Source organism: Apodemus sylvaticus, chromosome 5 (genome assembly GCF_947179515.1).
Source record: "Apodemus sylvaticus chromosome 5, mApoSyl1.1, whole genome shotgun sequence".
NCBI lineage: Eukaryota > Metazoa > Chordata > Mammalia > Rodentia > Muridae > Apodemus > Apodemus sylvaticus.
Window position 1 is genome coordinate 49,128,883 of NC_067476.1, and position 23,624 is coordinate 49,152,506.

The following is a 23,624-nucleotide window of genomic DNA, read 5'->3' on the forward strand; positions in this document are numbered from 1 at the left end:
GATGCACTCATACCTGTCCACTATCAGTGATATGAACCTCCATCACCTGGTGTGTCAGTGCATGCCAACCTTACCCATAAACATCTGTAATGTTTTCTCTTTTGTAACAAATTTGTATTTTGTATGGAGAGTTTTGAAGATTCTGCCAGCATCAGTTTCTTATCAGAACTCAATCCACCAGCCTCAGTGATGATATCACCTGAATCAACTCCCTCTAGGATGGTAGCAATTCTTCCTACATTGGTTGACATTGTTAGAAGTCAGATGCTTCTCTTAGCTTCTCTCTCTTCCTTGGGAGGTTCTTTCAGATCTCTAACTTTGGGGAATTTCAAGTGTGATGTTCCTGATTCTAGGTCTAAGCACTCTGCAAAACAGTTGCATCTAGCACGTGTAAAGCAGGGCTAACTTGGACTGCTGGTCACTCTGCTGTCTCTGCTTAGACAGCTGGCAGTAAAGCTGTGTCTCTAAGCATGGAGGTGCTTAGTCCTTGTGGTTCCGGTTTGTTCTTACTTGTCCTTTTGTGGTTGACCCTGACCTGCTGTATTCCAGTTGCATTATGGGAAGAGAAGGCAACTTGGTACCCGAACAAACACGAGAGCCGATGTAAAACTTTTCTCCACAAATGCAGGATATAATTTAGAAAACATTATTTTACTGTCTGCCTCAGAGCTGGAATAAGTTCTTAACTTTAGGCCCATAGCTTTTCCTTTGTAGGGGAGGAGGCAAAATCCAGATAAAATATCAGAGCTTCCTGGCTTGTAACACTTCTCAGAGTTAAAATTGACAAGGGAAAGAAACAGGCTGGGTTTCCTCTATCTTCAGACCGGCACATTTCTCCAGGCTCCTTTCTGTCCAGATAAGGCTTGAGTAGACACGTGTGATTCTGACTCTTAATTATGCACACTCCTTTAAGCTTCCTGTTTCCAAGAGCACTCACTATCCCTGCATTTCTTGAGATACCACAGGGTCTCTGATCAGATTTCCATCAAGCGTTTTTTTTTGCGATCAGAGGCCATTTTGCTCCTCTAGGCGACTTTCCCTGTCTGTAATCTTAGATCAATTTTGGTGTTTACTTTTGAGATGGTCATTTAAACATCAAACCACGTTTTCTTTATTTCAATTGCTGCCATGTACTCATACTTGGTATAATAGAGTTCAGTCTAATTCACTCTTGGTTAAAAGTATTTCTTTTTTTGAGGCACGAAATCTATACTCTTTATTTGGCTTCTAAAACACCCTGCTAGCTTGACTGAATGCTCCCTTTATGGAATACAATTTAGATAGTCTTTAATTTTTTACAAATTAAAAAAATCCCTATGTATGTATATCTGATGCGTGTCTGCATGGGTTTATATGAACCACATACATTGAAATGCCAGAAGAGGCCAGGGGGTGTGGAATCTCCTGGAATAGGCGGTTTTAAAACACCTGGTGTGGGTGCTGAGAACTGAACCTAGAGATGGACACTCTAAAAGCAGGAGGCACTCTTAACTCTTAAGCCGCTGCTTCAACCCCACACTTTATGTTTTTAAATAGTTTTACCACATGCCTTGTCTGAGGGATGTTTTCTTGGTTGTTGACTGATGTGTGAGGCCCCAGGTTACTGTGGGTAGTGCATTCAACAAGGAGGGAGCCTGGGCTTTATGGGGAATGTAGAAGATCATGCCAGTAAACAACATTCATTCCTCCATTGTCTCTGCTTCGGTTCCTGCCTCCAGGTTTCCGCCTTGTGTTCCTGCCTTGGCATCCCTTAGAGACGGACTGAATCCTGCAAGCCACATGAACTTTACCTCCCCACGTTGTTTTTGGTCATGGCAACAATATAACTGTTATCACTCCTCCCTTCCCTTCCCTTTCTCTACCCCCCCCCATACCCCTCTTTGCTCTCTTTCAAATTCATGTCTTCTTTTGTCATCAATTGTTGTTACATACATATATGTATACATATACATACAGAGTCCTAAGTATATAAATGCAGCCTACCTAGTCTGTATAATGTCACTTGTATGTGTGTTTTCAGGGCTGAACCTTTGGCATTGGACAACCACCTAGTGAGCTCTTCCCTGGTTAAAGATTTTTGGGCAAAATTACTTGAGGTGAAGGGTACCTCTCATTCCAGTTCATTTAACCAATTTAATTTTTGAGCACATTCCAAATATTCACAACACTTACTTACTTTCCATTCACTAGTTTCACACATTTATTCAAGCCTGCAAAGGTGGAAAACCCTGGCAAAAACTAGATAACCTTTTGGGAGAATGATGGCACAGTCCTGGCCCTGTGCCTGTCACTCAGAGACCCTGGCGCTAGCACTCTTTCCTGTGGGTGTCAGTGTCTTATCTATGGTGCAGATGTTGGTGATGTTGGATAGAGTGAACTTTTAAGCCTTGTCTTTGTGATCTAAGTGCATCCTGGGGGGTAGGCAGGGGGTGGCAGAGATGAGGAGGATGCACCTCAGTGTTGGCACTCAGCTGCCCGATCAGTTTCATGAAGGACTTCTTGGGAGCAGACAGGATTTCCGCCATCAAAACAGCTACTTTAATTTTGTATTGTTTCAGTTTCATGCTGCTGATCTCGTTATTACCTTACGTATTAAAAGAGAGTAATTATAACAACATGCCCTAAAATAATAACCACGAGAAAAATTAAGAGAAACGATAAATGATATTTAATATGCTAATATAGGTGGAGCACTTCATATTTTATAAGAGTTAAAAACAGCAATTATCTCTACGAATAAAGACTCTAACATGATTTATTGATGCATTAAAACAAAACCACTTGTGTTATTAGCATACTTATCCTCGGGCAATTTCAGGTAGTTTATATAATCTCTTCTAAAGTGTTTCAAATGCTGGTGATTTTCTTTTTTCTGTTAAAATGTTCAAGATTCTCTCATAAGGAAGTCAGTATCTAAGACTCTATGGTCTATATTCAAAGCATTTATGTTCATCCCTGAGGAGCCTAGGTTTAAACTGTCGTGTAAGCACCATGCATTTTGATTAATACAACTTATAGATACTTGACTAATTTGGGAAAATAGAGAAAATACAAAAATTGAAACTTAAGTTTCTGTGATTTAAAACAATTAAAAATAGTACTTAGAATTTTGACTCACTTGAGAATTGCAGCAAAAAGATCATATATTTTCTATTAAATTCTTTTCAAAGGATATGTGTATCAGCATTTCAGAATATATTACAGAAGAGCTTATTGATAATGAAAAGGAACATTTCCACTCACGTTTAAAAATTTTATACATAGAAAACTGAAGGGATCATATAACCAACACATCGCTTTCACAAATATTCAGTACCTAGTGCGCAATTAGCATTTCATTATATTTACATTCCCTCTCTGCATATGTATCCCTAGGTGTAGTCTGTGTATGATGTATTCTCATTGATTTACAGAGCCTCTTTTATCCTCAGCTTCTGTAGTGAGTATTCTAAGCACTGTCCATGCAAACAAATAAACAAACCCAATTCTCTCCTTAAGAGAAATAAGCTATAGCTATGTTTGGAGACAGTTTGAGTGGCCATGGGCCAATGGCCATGCTCCATTGAGGAAAGCAGTCTCATGAAGTTTTATCATGTAACAAAACAAAGCTACACCGAGGCAAGTTTAAAATACATTGGTTGGTACATCCGAGAGTTGTTTGCCCTAAGATGGGTGAAGCTTTCTTATAGGCCTCAGGTGGTATCCGATGATATTCTTGGCCTTTAGACTGACACAAGCTAAATAGTCTGCTGAGTCAATAGATATTAAAAGGATTTTATCTACTAGTCACAGGATGTTAGCTCTGACTAAGAAGTAGGCAAGGAATGAGGCTACAGCTAGCCTGTGATGAGGTAAATAACCCCTGACCTGCAGCATTCCAGCCTCCTCACTAAACTTCACTTTTAATGAGTCAGTCTTTGCTTCTTTCTAGGAATTCTCGGTGTCGCCACTTTACCACATGCAAATTCTATACATGAGAGCCAGAGCATACTATAGATTTTTCCATTTGGCTAAAAAAAGCCTAACAATTGATTTCATCAAATTTTCTCCAACACCCTGTCATAGACACAGCGTCTTTAAGTTCTGTTAACTTATCTCTAAGTTACCTCTAAATCAAAAAATAACGTGTCTCTGCAGGTACTGTTTACATTAATATTATATTATTATAACACCTAATATATTGATATTCTGTTCTTAGAGCAATATTAATGATCATGGTTCTCTACCTTTTTTTTTTTTGCATCTATCTTGTGTAAATGGTTTTGTCTGTATTTGTAAATCAAAATTTGGTTATAGTGACAAGGATATAGTGGCTGTTTATAGAACTGGAATTATACCTTCCATACCATTTGTCCTAGAGTTAATGAGAGAGAGAGAGAGAGAGAGAGAGAGAGAGAGAGAGAGAGAGAGAATATGAGAATATGCGAATATGCACACACTCTCAAGCATCCAGGGATGGTGTGTATGGGCACATGCTTGTGTTATGAACGTACACTTATCTGTATAGGTATGTATGCGTGTAGGTGCCAGAAGTTAACACTTGGTATTTTATTTAGTCACTCTTCGCCTTAATATTTGAGACAAGGTCTCTCACTGAACTTGGACCTTACCTACTGGCTAGGCTGTCTAGGCTCCTAGTATAAGTTCCAGGGACCTGTCTGCCACCACATCCCAGGGCTGGGGTTACAGACATTATGTGCCATATCAGGATTTTTTTCTGTGAGTATTGAAGATTTGAACTCAGGTCTTTATACAAGAATGGTAGGCATTTTCCAACTGAGGCATTTTCCCAGCCTCTCACTTAATGACGTATTATTTTTGTTTGTTTGTTTTTTTAATTTAGTTTTTGAGGTAAAATCTCACTATGTAGTTAGCCTGGAACTTACTTTGTAGACTAGGCTGGCCTTAACTCACAGAGATCTGCTTGACTTTGTCCTGTGAGTTCTGGGATTATCATGGTATTGCCATGCCTGGCTAGAGTTTTTATTTTTTAACATAATTTGTATTTATTCTTGAACTTCATACATGCATAAATGAAATATTATCATATTCACCCCTTATTTCCATCCTCCAGCTTCCCATGGGTACCTCCCAACTTTGCACCCTCTAATTAGTGCCACCCATACATGCATGGATGAGGCATCCACTGTAGAAGGGGAGCAATCCCATACTCACCATGGCCAACCTCTATTAAGGGTCTGGTGGGCTGAATAATGCCCAATAGAGTACCACCGCTCAAGCTATAGTGATGCAGCTGGGATTTGAACCTGGGTCTTCCGGTGTCAAGGGTGCTCTTTTTCCTATTGGAGCAGCGCCATGGTTTTAAGGACAGTACTAAATATCTCATACCTCCTTGACATTTCCTGTCTTGTTCCATGGGTTCTGTTTTGTTTTGTGTTTGCCTGATCTATGCTAACTGATTTCCTAGATAATTGACTTCCTTCCTCTTTTTTTTTACTTGAAATTTTTACATTTTTTGAGAATTTCATATATGAGTACTATATTTACTTCATGTCTACACCTTCCTTTTCTCCCCTTTCAACTCTTCCCATGTCCACTAATTTATGACAACTTCTGTAATTCTTATTGGTATGCCTATGTATATAGACACACATGCATATTTACATATACAACCTACTGGGTACATTTGGTGTTGATTATAGATAGGTACATGTGTCCAGGACTTATAGCTCTCTAAGCTGCCTGTAGCTCTTCATCTAGAGGTGAGAGTCTTGAGTTCTCCTATTTGTGTTGGTATGTCAGTGTATGGCATTATTATATAGGTCTTATTTATGCAACCATACTGTAGGAATTTCCTGGATTCCACAGCAGCCCTCTGACTTCCTCTGTTAGGAAGATTTTTATCACTGTAAATTAAACTTGGTTTTTATGTTATCATCATGCTATAATCATTGTTCTATAAGACTCAAGTTTTACCTTTTTTTGTTGTTGTTGTTGCTTAACTCTTTATTATATTATTTCTCTTGTTTTGATCTCCTGTTTCTTCCATCCTGTATCCATCGTCTAGACACCATGAGCATGGTAGCTTACAGAAGAAAACATTTAATTGGGGGCTTGCTTACAGTTTCAGAGGGTTAGTTTATGTTTATCATGGTGGAAAGCGTGGACAGACAGGTGAGCAGTTAGGTGGTCATGGCTATAGATCAGTAGTAGCTGGAAGCTTCACATCTTGATCCACAGGCAGGAGGCAGAAAAGGACTGAGACTGGGCTGGGGGTGGCCTTAGGAACCCAGTGCCACACCCTTCCAATAAGACCATGCCTCCTAATCCTTCCCAAACAGTTCCACTAACTAAAAATCAAACATTCAAATATATGCACTCACGGAGGCTGTTCTCATGCAAACCACCACACCTTCTTTCATGGATTAATTCTATCTTTTAGAGCACATCATTTCCCAGAAAAGTAAATGTTGTAGATCTTTAATCTTTCTAACTTTTTTTTTTAATCCCTCATTTCCCATTAACTGGTCATTTTGTTACTGGGAAGATTCTGGCCATACTTCAGTCATTTTTCACTTTGCACCCTTTTGGTATCTTTTTGTTTCTTTTTTTTCACAAAGGGGAGCATTCTGGACAAGGGTTCACCTTCCTGAGTATGTCTTCTTGGTGGCTGAAGCTACATGATGTTGGGGAAGAGGGATTTTTGTTTTGTTTTCTGGTGCTGGTAATGAAACCTGTGTGTCTTTGGTTATGCGGGGTAAGAACTGCTCCCCAGCAGTAGCTGGCTTTCCCCTGTGCTGGGAAGATGTGAGATTTTTTTTGGACTGAGGACTTAGCTTCAGCACAAGCAACATTCCATTGTTGATTTCTTTGACAATGCCTTTGGTCAATAGTATCTCGTTTCCTTTATCTGAAAATAGAGCCCTTGGTAGGTTGATGAAGCTTCTTGATCTTTTTAGTTTAATTTTATATTTAAAAGCTTTAGGAAATTTGGTCATATACATACAAGTCACTCACTTTAATGTAATGGCTTTTCTAAATTTTGCCAAATGTGTGATCAGTAGTATAATTATCACTGCCATCAAAATGGTTGTTTTGACCAAATAAACAAAATTACAAGAATCTCAGCTATCCATCAATGGATGAATGGATAAACAAGCTTGCTCTCTCACTCTCTCTCTCTCCCCCCCCCTCTCTCACACTCTCTCACACACACACACCACCACCACCACCACCACCACCACCACCACCACCACCACCACCACCATATAAAGGAAAGCACTTAATTGGGGGCTTGCTTATAGTTACAGAGGGTTAGTTCATATTCATCTTTAAGCAGAAAGGTGCTGAGACATGCTGTTTACATGAGTGAATTTTGAGGTCACTGTGAAATGGACCAGTTACAGGAAGACAGTCATCTTGTGGTTTCATTTCTGCAAGGCACTAGAGAAGTCAGTTTCATAGACACGAACAGTGGTCAGGGCTGAGAGGTGTTAGCAGAGTGCTTTGGTTAACGGGTAGGAAAGTTTCGGTTTTGTAAGACTCAAGAATTCTGGAGACAGGTAGTGCTGACAGCTGCTGGACAGTGTGAGTGTCTTTCACAGCACTTAATTGTCAAATGAGAAATGATTATGATAACAAATTCTATTTGCTTCATTTCAATTTCAGAGAGATGCAAGACCAGTTGCAGATCATTCCTTCCTCTGATTCTTTCTTATATTTTGAAAAATAGTCCAGGATTATTTTTTGATGATGTTGCCTGAGATATTTTTGCTGGGAAGTTGCAGCTTGCTCTCTCTGGGAAGGGAAGCTGTGAGAATCTAAAGTAACGAATGCACGGAAGTCTCACCTGGTGAATGAGTTTCAGTTGGGGCTGCTGCCCAGGAGTACGGTTGAGGGAAACAGAGGTGATTCAAAAGCAGCTGCCTCACTGAAAAGCCCACCACAGCACAGATGAAAACTCAGAATAGCTGCAGCCAGGGACTCTCAGCACAGCTTGCAGGCAGAGGAAAAGTTCTAAGCATTTCCTCTCAGAGGCTTGGCAGGTCATTCTCCATCCTCAGCAATGGTTTCTTGGGACCTCCACCCTGCCTCCACCCGAGAACATTCAGCTCAGAAGAAACATCTATACAACAGTTCACATACATAGTCTCCAACATATTTTACAAATTTATTGGCTTTTTATAAAATGTCATTAAACATAGTCTGTGCATAATCTAGTGTGTTCATGGTTGGTTTGGAGACAGGGTTTCTCCATGTAGCCCTGGCTGTCCTGGAACTTAATCTGTAGACCAGACTGGCCATGTACTCAGAGATCTGCCTACCTCTGACTCCTGAGTGCTGGGATTAAAGATGTGCCCCACCACCTCTCAGCTTTAATCAGATGTGTTTGAATATTTTGTAGTTGCTACTTTTTCAAAGACTATTGCTGCTATGATACACTTGCTTTATCACCTTGCATTTCTTAGGTTAGTAGTTGTTTTGTAGTCCTTTTATTTATTTTTTTTGTTTCATTAGGAAAGTCACTTTTTGGCATATTTTTATTCTTTTATATATATATGGGTGTATTGTCTGCATATATGTCTATGAACCATATACATGCAGAAGGCATTGGATCCCCTGAAACTGAAGTTACAGATAATTGTGAGCCACCATCTTGGTGCTGGGAATTGAACCAGGTCTTCTGAAAGAACAGTGTTCTTAACCACTGCGCCATCTCTCCAGCTCCCTGTTGCTAGTTTATAAATGTTTGTTTTATATTCTTTTCTAAATATTTGCTTCTTGCTTTTTTCTGTTGACATTGAGATACCCAAAAGTTTTGGGGAGACATGGGCACACACACACAAAAATGAAATCTCTTGGCATTAAAAGAAAGCGTGTAGTTTTAGAATGGTTTTGAATTAAAAAAATAAGGTCCATGCTTATTTCAGAGTTCTCATTCTCTTTCAGTTCCAGTATCCATTGCATCCAGGACCCCACATCCCATTTAGTCATGTCGTAGGCATCTGCGGGCTGTGGCAATTCCCTAGCTTCTGTTTGAAGACCTTAAAAGTTCTGAGACGCCGCCAGGTGCTTATTTCATAGACTGTTTCTGAGTTAGGGTCAGGCTGACGCTTTTCTTTTTGGTAGGTGGGGATTGCGGTATGGGAAGAAAGACCACAGAGGGAAAGTACCAAGTTCATCCTGTCACGCCAGGCATCCACCCTGCTGCCACTGACCTTGCTCACCTGGCTGGAGCAGTCTTTGCCAGGTTTCCTGAGACTGTCTGCTCTCTGGGAGGAAGTCGGTGTGAGAGAGCAGACAGTAGTCTCTGTTTGGTCTTTTATCATTGATTCCCCCTCATCCACCATTAGTGCTGCTTGTGACTCTCTTGCAGTTCAGGTTTGCGGGATAACTAGGGTAATCCTAGGAATAGAAAGGAAAAGGTGTGAGGCAGCGAGACCTGGGCAGCTTTTCCTTCCCTTCGCCCTTACCCAGGGTCCCTGTGCATAACACACCACGACTGCAGGAAAAGCCTGTGCTTGGTCCTGTGTTGTTGTTAAGCACAGTGCCTGATGTGAGTAAAAAAGGAAAGGGATAAAAACTTGGATGGAGTATTGATACTTGCCATTTTCTGTTTGATTATGCCCTTTGAGGAGCAAAAAATGGAGATTCTTCTTCTCCTTCTTCTTCTTTCTGCATTTTAGCTTCTGGAAGTTATATTCTATCAAACTAGTGTTTTCTGCCTCAAGCCTTAAATCTTTTCCAAAGAAAAAGTATTTAATCGCTCCTGGAAAGGTTGAGCATCCTAATGCTGTCCCTCTTCCTCATGGTCTCATCCTTCCCTTTGCTGTTGCTGTCACCTTCCCCTCTAGCTTAGCTCGTTCTTAGATAGATTTGGGTGAGCTCATTTACATACACAGAGCTTAAAGAGGTAAGGGTTGAGATACACAACCTTCAGTCCTGCACACACAAGGTATACATATTCACATGAAGACACAGAAGCACATGGACACACATATACATGTGTGTATATGTATATATGTGTGTGTGTGTGTATATATATTCACATGTGTATGAAGGTGTTCAGAAATACCAGGAGAGGTTGTTTTGAGTACTTGCATTTAGAGTTCTATGTTTTTGAGATCCTCCCAATTTTGGGGTCCTAATGATAGAACACCAAGCTCGACTATAGTTTTGTTGTTGTTCTTGTTTGTGGGTTTTTTGTTGTTTGTATTGGATATAGAATATAATTGCAAACTCAAATGCTATGGAGAAGATTCAGTTATTTTGCATTTTTGCTTGTTTATTTGCTTTGTGGTTTGGGGGATTAAACCCAAGGCCCTTGTGAACTGGGGGAGCACACAGCCACTCAGTTATACCCCTGTCCTGTGGACAGGTGATTTGTTTTTGGCACTTGGTTGTCCTTTTGCCAGATGCTCTCATCAAACCCATCAGAACACATGCCACAGCGCTAAAGAGGAGGATTTATTAGTCAGGGTTCTTTGGGTGTTTTTCTTTCAGGAAGTAATTCCTCAGATACAGGGAAACAGTATATCGTGGAGTCTGAGGATGAGTCAGGGTCTGGTATAAACTTAATTGCTTGAGAGGGAGGAAAGATAACCAACTAGACTAGATATAAAATCAGAGCGGGTCTGTGAGATCATCTGGTACCTCAGTTTTACTCTTTGAGTCACAGTGAGGCAAATGGCCTGACCAAAATGTCAGTACTGACCTTTGACAAGAAATAAGATTAGCATTTTACACTTCATTTCTAAATAATCTTCAAAACGGTTACTGCCACGACTGTAAATTCATTTGATTATTTTACCAAACACTTCAGTTGTCTATACTTAAACATTTTCAAGGATATAATACCATTAATTTGTAACAGAAACAACCTTCTTTTTCTTATTACATTTGGAGTACAGGAAACATAATTGTTAGTTAAAGTGATGGGAATATCTCCTTATGTGTAACTTTTCATAATTTACTCATTGGTCACTGTGGAGAAAAACTCTACACTGTGAAAATTATTTTAATTTAAAGATAATTCTGATTTAATGTCTTCTAAAGCATAATTCTGACTGTCAAGGGGGAAGAATTGACAGAGAATGCAGGGAGTACTTGAAAGTTTACTTCTAAACACATCAGCAAAACAATGGACGCTCTCTTACTTTCCAGGGCATCTGGCTCCCAGATTTTGTCTCAGGAGAAAGTACTATTCTCTGTTAAAAGGGTAGCCAAGGTGAATCATGGTATGCACTCACTAATAAGTGGATATTAACCTAGAAAACTGGAATACCCAAAACATAATCCACACATCAAATGAGGTACAAGAAGAAAGGAGGAGTGGCCCCTGGTTCTGGAAAGACTCAGTGAAACAGTATTCAGCAAAACCAGAACGGGGAAGTGGGAGGGGGTGGGTGGGAGGACAGGGGAAGAGAAGGGGGCTTGCGGGACTTCCGGGGAGTGGGGGGGCTAGAAAAGGGGAAATCATTGGAAATGTAAATAAATTATATCAAATAATAAAAAAAATGTTAATAAAAAAAAAAAAGGGTAGCCTGACAAGTGAATTGAAGAGACATGCTTTGAGCATTACTAGGAACAGAAGGAATATACAGTATTTTAGAAGTCAGGATCCGTGGGTTCCAACTTGCTTGTGAAATTGGGCTACTATTTTTAAAAGAACGAGTTGTGCCCAGAAATGCATCTGGCTGGAATGAACCACTTTTGTTGGAGAAATGGTCTGTACTGTTGCTGCTTCTTCTCTGACTTTTTGACTGACCTTTCTCAAAGAAATACTAGCTGATGGAGGTCAGCTCCCTCCCCATCTGTCTCTGTCTCTCTGAGCTGATGGAAAGCTGACTTAGACCCTTTGGTTGGCAGGTTTCCAACTGCATTTGGAGCATCAGAATTCCACAAGGGTTTCTGCTGACAGCTACAGCTACATCTTGAGCCCCCTGTCCCACCTTTTGTTTATTGATTGAGAATTCCATGCACGGATATAATGTTCGATCAGGTTCATATCCTTTTCTGTCCTCTAACTCCTCCCCTGCCTTGCCCCTTACTATTCCCTCCATTTTCATGTGTTCTCCTTCCCCTCCCCCATTGTGTCGTCCACTTAGTGCTGACAGTATGTGCATGAGTATAGAACCATCCACTGGAGCCTGAGTTGTTTCTCTGGAGCTGCATCCCTAATGAAAACTGACTCGTCTTTCTTCAGCAGCCATCAATTGGCAATAGCTTCTCAGCTAAGGGTGGGACTTTCTGATTACCGCCCCACTCCACATTGGGATCTTTGTCTGGTGTGATCTTGTGTTGGTGTTAGTCACAGCTGCAGTGAGTTCATAGGTGCGACCTTCCTCTTCTGTCTGGAAACCAGTATCTTGCTGATGTCATCCACTACTTCTGGGTTTTATAGTCTTTCTGTCCCATCTTCCTTGATGACCTCAGAGGATGTCTGAGAGGAGAGGGTGGGTATCTTATTTAGTGGCTGAGAATTCTGTAATCTCTTACCCTTTGCACATTGATCAGTTGAGGGTCTCTGTGCCAGTCATGATGTACTGCATAAGGAAGTTTCTCTGACTGGGGTTGAGAGATGCACTTAGCAATAGGTATAATGATGAGGCTCTAAGAGTAACTTTCATACAATGTTCATTTATCAATATAATATAGTAGGTTCCCCCTATGGCCTGTGACCTACCAAGACTCTGTTTATTGGCAGTGTTAACAATGCTAGACATGAGGTTTATCTTGTGGAACAGACCTTAAACCTAATCATAAAGCCATTGTTTACTTCAAATGCTTGTGCCATTTCTGCCCCAGGGGACACATCTTGCCAGGCTGATTGTGCTTGTAACTCACAGGGTTCACAGCTGAGTACAGCCAATCATGACTTTTCTCCTCTGGTAGAATGCATAGCACCTTCTAGAAATGTGGAAGCTCCTTAGTAGAGATAAAGCTTCCCAATTGCTACTAGCTTCATTTAACAGTAGGGTCATATAATCAAGTTCTAAAGGGTAAGCCAGAGCAGTGGCATTAGCTTGTAACCTTACTGTTTAGGCGTCCATGAAACCTTACTGACCAACAAACAATTCCTGGTAGTTTTGCATTCTTGACCTCAGATGTATCATAGTATACTACTTTCCCTGAGAAATAGACAGAGAAACAGTCTAAACTGGTTTTTCCTTGTCTTCTCATTCATGTCAGGAGGATCAGCTGAGTGTTTGGGAAGGGCTGTTAAGACTTTGTAAATATGGCAATTTGGACAAAGAAAGCAAAGGCTGGTTCGGAAAGCTCTCATATGAGGCCAGACAACCCAGCTTGAGGCACTTCTTGCTAAAGCATTCTCCCTGGTGCAGGTGTATCCAGAAGGACTAAGGCTGGAGTCAGGGGATGATTCTAACTCCTTGAGTAGGAAGATTGGAAAGTAACCCTTGTCTTGGGCTAAAGGGATGCTAAGATCAGCAGTCCCTCCTGTCTAAGGATACGGGGGCAACAGTTGCCTCCATTTCTCTGGAAAACATGAAGAACCAGCATTAAAAACAACAAATAAAACCTGTCAAATCCAAGTAGTCCTGAGGTAGAGTCAAACAAATCTCTGAATTTGAGGATAGCCTAGTCTACATACCACCACCACCACAAAAAAAGCTAAGTTAAAAAAATACTTGCAAAAAACATTGCCCCTGGATATCAGATTTATTTAAAACCCATACTAATATGCTATAGCACTATTGCAGTATATAAGTGTATTCCTGTGTTGAAACTTTGTCGGAAGACAATGCCTAAAATTTAGAAAAGTGTTCCTTCTTGTTTTTATTCAACAGATATGTACCAGTTAGTGTCTCCAAAGTTAGCCACAAATTCCTGTTGGACTAAAGGAAAAAAACTCAAGATCCATGCCCTTACTGCATTAAAGCAGCCCAGAGTCATTCTGCAGCATAGCAGGGAGATTGTTCTCATGAATAATTTCTGAGTGAATGACATTAGTGCTCTGAAGACACACAATCACTTTATAAAACCTTATAGGATGTGTCTGTCATAACTCAGTCATTGTTCTTTATGTTGTTATATTTCCCTTATTCTCCACGGGCGGCTGAGGGTGGAGCTTTAGTTTCCCTCCCTTGTGCTGCAAACCAGAGCTGTCTCTGCCACATCATCGACACTTGATTCTGTCTGTCTCACCTTGGTTCACTTGGACCTGGAGGACACAGGTGGGGGTTGGGGTGGGGGTTGGGGGAGGGGCGGGGGATGCATCCTTGCTTCTCAGAACCGTCTTAACAGCAGCATGGAACTTAACACTTTGAAATCATTGTTGAACCAGTTATACAGTGAAATAATTATTAAAGCACTTCCGTCAAGACAAAGAAAGTAGCTTTGCTTGTGTGTGAGAAGTGAGTTTTGAAATCTCTGGAATTTTTGAACACTTAATTAGCTCATGTCAAATGACTTATTAGACACCTTGCTGGAAAAAAATTGTGCATGTGCATTTCTGTATATATGTATATGTGTATGTATGTATACATATGTATGTGTATATATACATATCTATCTGTTTATGTATGTTTGTGTGTGTGTATGACCTATTGAACACCTTGGTGGAAATATATATGTGTATATACACACACACACACAAACATTTTCAGCAAGGTGTTTAATAGGTCACACACACATATACACATAAACACACATACACACACATATACATATGTATACATACACACATATATACATATATGTATACATATTTATACACACACATGTATGTGGACGGATATCTTTGTGTGTGTGTATATGTGTGTGTGTGCGCGTGTGTACGTGTGTGAATAGAGATCTGTATGCCTCCTTGTCTTAATGCCTCCTTTCCCTATCCCTACTCTCAGCCTTTTTATGTGGCATCCCCTAGAACTCAGTTCTGGGCTCCATATGGAGTTGTATGGTAGCATCCTCTGGTTTTAGCCAATGATTCTTTGCCTCATGTCCTCTAGCTTCACCTATGAGGTTCTAGCCACTTAGTGTCTTTGAAGGCTCCATGGTTAGTGCTGTCACTCATCGTCAGCATGTTTGACACGAGCCATTTCTCTCCCTGCAGAACCGAGCTGTTCCTTCCCTGTTCTTAACATGTGTTGTCTTGAATGTGCGCAGTGTTTCCCAACTGGCTGCCAGTGAGAGTGCTTTGGGGAGCCCTGGCCAGTAGTGTCCTTGTTCCACCATTTCATGTTTGGAATTGTCCCCGGAGATCGCTTAGTGAGGCAGTGTTGATGGCCACCCGACAGTATCCAGTCAAGACACTGTACTGGTCAGGCAGGAACTCTGTGTACATCTCAAGTATGAGTTAATGTTTTGGTGATGGTTGATACTTCATTAGAATGTTGGCCTTGGTTCTGGTCTTCAAATAATCTCAGTGACTGTGTCACTAAGATTGATGTATACTAAATCATAGACTGGGAAAATACTCTGCTAACCAGGAACAATGCTCTGGGGAGTCGGGAAGAGGTCTCTTTGTAAAGGGATACATACGGTTTTAGCATTTGAAAGGTAAGTGTTAGACTATTAAAGGGCAGCTTCAGAGAGACAGATGACTGAGACAGAAACCAGAAAGAAATTGAGGCTTGATCTGACCTTAGGAGGCCCCATGTTTATTCACAGTGAGGGGGCACTTTTTCACCCGTGTGTGCAGATGACTAAAATGCCTGCAAGAAGAAGATGAGATGCAGCCCTTACAGGGACAGAATGATTCATCTAGTCTAGAAGGGAGGCTGGGAAATGTAGTTTTTCAACAGGAAACTATCAGTAAGTATCAGAACTTTATGGTTCTATGTTTAATTAATACTCTAAATACATTTGGAAAGTCTTCCCAACTTTTTCTCTCTCGTGCATTTGTGGGCTTTGTTTCCCAGTTTGTGAAGATCAGAAGACATGGTTTTCTACGTCAAACAGATATGTCTATTTCTGTTTTTGTACTTACTAAATCAAATGTGACTGAATTGGTTTAGGGTCAGGTCTTCAGGAACTAGAACTGACTTGATTCCGCATCGAGATTGAGGAGGTGGAGCAGTGATAACGCCATTGCTAGGAAGGAGACGCCCTACTGCATTGGACAGTGTCCAATAGTGTCTTGGGCAGTGAGGAACCAAAACTCTTCTTTTCTGCTCATTAGACTATTTAGATTTGAGTTGTGGTTTTCTCTTCTATAAAAGAGAATGCTCACCTTATAGGCCTGAAGTTTGTAAAATGTCAGATGAATGTGGTTGTAACTGATAAATCTGAACGTGCCTGGTAGTCCACCAAGAGGAGAAGAAGGTGTAAGCTGAGCACATTGTGGGAAGGGGGAGGAAGAGAAAATGATCAGAGTATCAGAAGGTTCTAGAAAGTTGCTACAACCTGGGACGAGGTATTCCTGGACATGTGTCAGAGATGTGTGATGGATGACATTAAACTAAGAAGTGACATTTGAAGGCCAGAAGTTGGAAACAGTCTATCTTGATGGTTCAAAGCCCCTTCAAGCTTCCCAAAGCCCAGGAGTCCCGTGATCCCTTATTTCTGACAGCCCTGTGACAAGATCCAAACTAAGACTGGAACAGCCTTCAGGAATGCTTGGTCATATTTTTTCTAGAATGAAAACACAAGTATATGATTTGCTTGAGGCTGTATTTCCGAAGTGGCAAACAAACCAAACCCAAAACCAAAACAAACCAAAGCAGGGTTTTACTGCCATCCCAGCTCCTTCAACAAAAAGCTTGTTTTGGTAAGTGTGCTTAGAAAAATTATTGTGAAAATGGGATATTTAGTTATTTTAACTTAATTTAATTTTATGTTTTTGGCACTGTTCCTAGTTTTGATCCTAGCAGAATTTTGCCACCCTCTGTTCTTGACACAACACAGCACATTGGTCTGGGTTGCTGAAAGGGAAGGATAAGCCTGTGGTGACTAAACTGGCAGGCTCTGAGAGCCTCCTAATCTTTTCAGTGGCAGAGAACTAGAGTCAGCAGATTTTTGTGGGGTTCCCAGTACAACACAGTTACTTTGTTTAATGTAATCTGCTGCCTGTGATTTTTGTGGGGTTCCCAGTACAACACAGTTACTTTGTTTAATGCCATCTGCTGCTTGTTTTAAAGTTATAAGGCATAATTATGGTGATGTTTTCCCTTCTGTTATGATGAGTCTAATGTCTTTAGAAAAGATACTTTTCTGTTACTATTTATTTATTTATTTAGTTAGTTAGTAAGTTGTACAGTGATGGTATTAGCAGTCACTGATGGTATTGGCAACTGGGAAGTGATTCTCTTCCCAGAACTTAGATAACATTTTAAATAAAGAGAGGAAATGTTCCAGGGCCATAACAAGAGCTTAGGTGTGTTTTCTAGCTAATTAAAGAGACCAAACTCAATTATATACAGCTTAACGGGTGTTCAGGTATATGCCAGGAATGGTGATAACTGTGAACCCAGTCTTTTGGGATGAAAGTAACAGATTCCACTTGACAGTAGATAGAATGGAAAGGAACTGCTAGGCAAATAAAAAGCACACTGGCTAGTGGCTCCTGCTGTGACAGGGTAGCTCTGTGATACCAATAGACATTCGGACTTTTTCTGCTGTTCTGTTCTGTGGATCACAGGATGATTGGTTTTGCTGTTGAACTTGATCCAAGCAACATGGTCTTCTATAACGCAAGATCAAGAAGAGGGGTGTTGAAGCCAAGAAAAAAAATCCAACATGAGGGTAGGCAGAAGACGAGTAACCAGTGACCATTGTAATCTGTGGAATAAGATCTGTATCTGTAGGTCCAAACACAGCAGGAAAATTTGAAGGGCAGTACAGGGGCGGGTGTCAAGAGAATCTGGGGGAACGGAGCTCTTAGGTAAGGAGAGGTATAGACAGTCGGTGGCCTTTAGACATGTGGCAGGTGCTCTGAGAAGGCGGTCAGTGTGGATGCAACCACATCTGAACCCAGGCCTGCTGTGCTCTTAGAGGGATGTGATTTAACGCCTTCAGAAGGCCAGGCTGGCTGTGCCTTCTCAAGGACTGTGTGCCTGCAAGGAGGCTCCTTTCTCTCCATGCTCTGCCCCTTTGAAGACCACTCTCAAGCTCTACTCTACATTGGATTTTGAGTTCATGTGTGCCTCTGAAGTTTGTACTTTCTATTCATAGATCCAGGTAGTATTTATTTATTTATTTATTTAGTAAAAGGGAGTCTCCAAGGACATGTGGAGTCTCTCTTCCCAGTTCCTTAATATGATGATATCATGCGGTGTAATGAGCAGTGATTGGCACAGAAGGCTGGTGATTTATATTTGCTTTGTTTTGAGTGCTGTTTGATAAACCGCACCGAGTTATTTTTGGCACAGTGAGAGCAGACCTTGGAGCTCATTTTTCAGGATGAAAGGCAATTAATGAAAAGAAATAGTAATTATGATGCTAGGTTTTAGTCTCCTAACCAAGTAGTCCCGGGTTGTCTTGTGCTATAGACATAGGAAGTGAAATTAGAGAAAAAAGAATGGAGAGACTTAAAGAATAGCATTCATGGACGTATAGAAAGATAGCTAGGAATATATCTATGTGTTGTATATATGTATGTATATACATACATATATGTTGATACAACATCCCCAGGGCTGGAGTGATGATCTCAGTGAATGATGGGTTTGTGTTGCTTCTGGTCGTTGACATTTGACCTGCAGAATGAACGTAGATGGTAATCCAGTTTTTCTTTGGGTTAGTGTGGTATTTTATGATAGGCATATGACTACATCCATAGGATCTATTTTAAATTAGTTCTTATGCCATGATTATATGCAATATAGTTAATTATATTTCTAGTATTACTATGTTAATATACAGTGAGATAATAAAATATAATTATTTTACCCTATCATTTATTCTCATGTATCTGCATTTCTGTCTATGCCTTCCTCTGTGTAGAAATTTTATCCAGATAACCATGACTGTGTTTGAATACCATGACTGTATTTGAATACACCTTGAGGTTTATTGCATGGTTGACCGTTGTCCTGAGACATTTGGTTTCAGTTCTAAGACTTCTTCTGGCGTTCTGCATACAGATGAAATGAGCTGCTTTAGAGAATCCCTTGGTTCCATGACCCCAGGCAGTTCATGCCTAGGCTAGCTCAGTGCTTTCGAGCTGTAGCACGCACGCCATCAGAGCTGCTTGGAAGTTTTGTGAGAAGAATGTCTGGGCCCTACCCTCAGAGGCATTGACTGTAGGGGTGGGGTATGGCCTCAGAATTTGCACTGTAACAAGGGTTTTGGTGAGGTAGCGGCAGCTCATAGGAAGCCTATACGTTGTGAAACATTGGGTTAAATGAAGCACTTGTCTGAAACAATACTGTATTTAGGGGCCCTTCGAGGATCTTGGTTAATACAGATTCTGACTCAGCCTGGATCTGAGCCCGAGAATCTGCAGGGTTTTTGTTTTTATCTCTTGCAGGTGATGTTAGTGCTCTTGGGTGCATTGGCTAGACACAACTACAAGAACCCCATATTAGAGATGATGAGGCCTGAGAACTTGAAACATCCAGATATTTTGATCCCTATACAGCTCAGATGTCCTGGAAGCAGTTTTAATTTAATTGATAAATTTAATTTAATTGATAATTTAATTGATACATCTGTACAAGGGAACAATTTAAAAATTGTCTTTGGCTTTTCAAAAACAACATTCTTCGGAGTAAAATACCATCTTCTTACATGTATCCCAACATCATCCCGAACAGGTGGTGACTTGTCTTGTAGTTCTGTAGTAAGAACTTCTGCTTACTCCGTAAGATATTTTGCCCTTCAGAAAATGTATCCTTGGTTCATTCTAATCCTGTGCTGTAAATGGAGGTGACCTTCACATTCTTCTATTGAATTGAGCTCTGCAGTGTACTTCCTGGTTGGGCTATTACTCATCAATACTCTCAACAAGGGATTTTGAGGGGATAATAATACCATTGTGTCCTGTCAAGCACTTTCTGGCCATGCTGCTGGAATTCTGTCCATGAAAGTATATAATAAATAGGGCAATATTAATATTAAGGAAACACAGGCATTTGTGTCCTTTGCCCGTGGCAGTTCAGGATTGCATTAAGAAAATGAATCGCCCATTATGAGAAAATGCAGGTTTCTTTATTAACAATGATGTAAATATTTTATTGTTTTCTCCATTGATTCATAAGAAAGCTCTTTTGCTTTAAGTTTGCTCTCTGTTTAATTTTCATCTTCCTGGAATTTCACTGCTTTGCCGACTCAGTTTTTCTACCATGAAATAAATAGTCTCATAGGATCAAAAGTAAGTCATATACTCACTAGGAGATTGTAGATGAAAATCTCAAACCAGAAAAGCTGAGTATTACTAGTGCTTTATCTTTAATAGGTTGTTTTTCTCACATACAGGGAAGGAAGCCTGCACAGCCTGCCTGTATGCCTGTCACTGTACAAGTTGGTTAGCTAGGTTATGTAGTTCTGCAGGGAACCAGCCTCAAGGAGGGAAATAATGAACTCACCAGCTCACAGCTCCCAAGTGGTCAAATCAGTATTCATATGTGTATAGGGAAGCCTGTCTCTAAGACCTGCAGCTTCCTGGGATGCCTACAGGTGTCCTGATTCACATAACAACTTCTTTGGAATAGTGTTCTTAGACTGTAGCTATCAGCTCCAACAAGAGGAGGTTTTAAATGGGGAAAGGAAGAAAGAAATTCCTTGGTCACTCAACAACTCTAGTTCCTGATCCAGCAGCCACCAAGAACTGTATTACTGAAATCTAGTGACAATAAAAACTTGGTTGGTGGTAGCATCCCAGAGACTTTATGTTGAAGGCATGTAAAGAACACTGTCACAATTCATAAGCCATCATCTCTGGCTTCAGACCTGCCCTTCAGATTGTGTTTGATGTGTTAAAGATGAATCTCTTTGACCATCTTTTCTTTGCTGGCCCTGTCCCAAATGCTGTCAGGGAAGGGTTAAGGTCCCGCAGTCAGGAGGGTCAGAGCCAACCCCGGCTTGGTATTGCACTCAGTGCATTACATGTGCTGCCGCAGAGTGGTTCTGTTCTCTAGTAGATAGTGATTTTGCTGATGCTGCAAATCCAGATTCTTACTCCCCATTCCCATTGCCATGAAGGAGGCCTGCATTCTGTTTCCTACTATTTGCTGTTCCCAGTCATCCTTGATTGTAAGACAGAGACTTGGTACTTTGGCTTTTATGATGTCAGATGCTTCTGGGGGATTTCAGTCCATATGAATGATGAATTTCAGTACAGAACCGTATAATAGCCCCATCAAGGAATTAATGATGTTGTTTTTCAGTGTTCTGTGAAGTCATATTTTCATTAACACATCATACAAATAAGGTGATGCTATTTGTTGAACTGCACACAACCATACATCTTCGATGATAACTCAGGAGAAAAGCAGGCACTATTCACGGATGAACACGTGATCATGACGTGCCAGTGCTATTAGTGTATACAGTACAGAAAAGGCTGTGTAAGGACTAGGAGCATATGTTACAAATTCACAAGCCAGGAATGTTGGGAGAGCACAGTGCTGGAGAGAAAAGGGGTGGGCTTCTCAGTTTCTAGCTCAACTTACTGATGCTGTGAGGCCTTTTCTGCATCTATAAAACAACTGTCAAATTTGGGTGGATTTGGAGGATTGATTGAGGTAAACCATGAAAGCACTTGGTGACTGTAGTGGAATTGAAGGATTATCATGTCATAGAGAGGTCTTGGGCTTCCTTAAACCTCACATTTCATTTCAGGGCCAATTTTGAAAATTTTAGGTGATCCTACCAGTTGCAGGCTTAGTAAAGACAACCTGTCCACCGGATGAATGAAAACCAAAGGCCTGGTTCCCACAACCTTACTTTTGTTAGCTGTTCAGTTGGGGAAGATGAGTGATCAGAGATGCTTAGACCCCATTATAGACTGAGGGGCATGACCCAGAGAAAGGTGTCTGTGAAAGCACAGAGGTGCTCAGATACAGAGAATTCTGAAGCTCTGTCAGAGATCTTGATTTGCGTGACCTGTCAGAAGACTATGGAGTTAGAGATAGACTCGTGATAAATTTGGTCCATGCGGTAACGAGGCAAGGCTGACACTGACAAATGCTGCTCAGGTGTAACTGGAGTCACTGGTGTCATTTCATAAATGGTCTTCATAGTGTCACCCTCTATATCCAAGAATGAACAGTTTGAAAAGGAATCCTTACTCAAACGCCTATGTTAGTCTCCAGTGGTTCATTGACAGTTACAGAGAATTAGTTCATACTGTCATACTTGGAAAAATATCTGCTCGCTCATAGTGGTGGGATCTTAGACTTCCCTGATTACAAAGGCATTTTTGTACATAAATATATAACCTCATGTTTTTTCTTCTTGAAATATTTTTATCATGTATATAACATGTTGGTATGGGGTCCATAGAGCGAGCAGAAAGGTGTCTACAGGGAATAAATGAGCATTCATCACTCACTGCAGACAAGTCACCTTGGCTTTGATTTGTTGACCTGCACAGTTCAGATTTGTCTTTGCATGAGCCCCATACCCAGTGTAGGACTTGAGTATCTGCTGCAAACAGCGCAATACCTTTCATGCTTTGAGTTGTAAAATGTGGGGGCATAGATCTTATGCAGATAAAGTCTTCATTTTCTGAATTTCACAAACTGTATAGCTTCTGTCTTCAGCAGCTGAAATGAACTAATGATGAAGTAATGTGTAATCTTTAGAGTCCTGTAAATGTGTAGCTACGAGGGGCACCTCTGACGCTGCTTAAGTCTGCTTGTGATTTCCAAACATGTCTATCCTAACTGATGACATCGTGGCCTTTCTGTCACTGATACGGCTTTTCAGTGAGCTTCAGGTAGATGTAATTTGCAGATTCCTTCAATAATGCTGGTCAGACGATCTTCAGGAAGCTTCTGGGGGAATTTAAACAGTCTCTGCCACTGATTATGTACTATAGGAGCAGCTGTTGCCTGAGGGCTTCTTCATCTCCTTAAAGAATACTGCAAGACTGTATTTCAAAAGTAAAATAACATTAGAAAGTAAAAAGACAAGTGAAAATGTCTAGGCATCAGGCTATTTCTAGTAAGGAGGAGACTATATTGTTAAGTGTTAGAGGGGCACATGGGCTGTGCGTGTCTCTAGGAGCCAGCAAAAGAGGGGGTGAGTTTATACTACAGTAAAAATGCATGATCTAGGGGGCTTTGATGTAAAGCATGGTGACAAACTAAAATAGGAAGGACCCCAGTGGTAATGGGCACGTGCGTGCGTGCGTGCGTGCGTGCATTCATGTGCATGCACACAGATGCCCCAGTGTGCCTGTGGAGGTCAGAGGAAACCTTGCTGGAGTCAGTTCTCTCCTTCCGTCCGTCACGTGGGTCTTGGGGACTAAACTTGGGTATTCAGCCTCGGCAGCCGGCCGTTCCTTGTTCTCTCACCGAAGAAAAGACTTACAGATCAAGCAAAGAACAAACCTCTTTTAAATAACTGCAGACGCTCAGAAAGTTGAAAAGAAGTCTGCAGAGTTTTCTGACCATCCTTAGGAGGTTTCTGAATGATTTGTCCAAAGGAAAATGCGCTCTGGGAGAAAGAAGCTGTGTCCATAACATAGTGTGAGCTCTTGCGTTTTCTGCTTGCTCGAAAGCCTGTCCCGTTTACGTGGTTTTCCTGCGACAGAATGA

General features: G+C 40.9%; 1 protein-coding gene across 1 annotated transcript in view; it reads left to right on the forward strand.

Annotated features, from left to right (window-relative positions):
• Cers6 (ceramide synthase 6) overlaps positions 1-23,624 on the forward strand; it is a 248,154-nt gene that overhangs the window by 40,617 nt on the left and 183,913 nt on the right. The gene's annotated exons all lie outside the window — the stretch shown is intronic.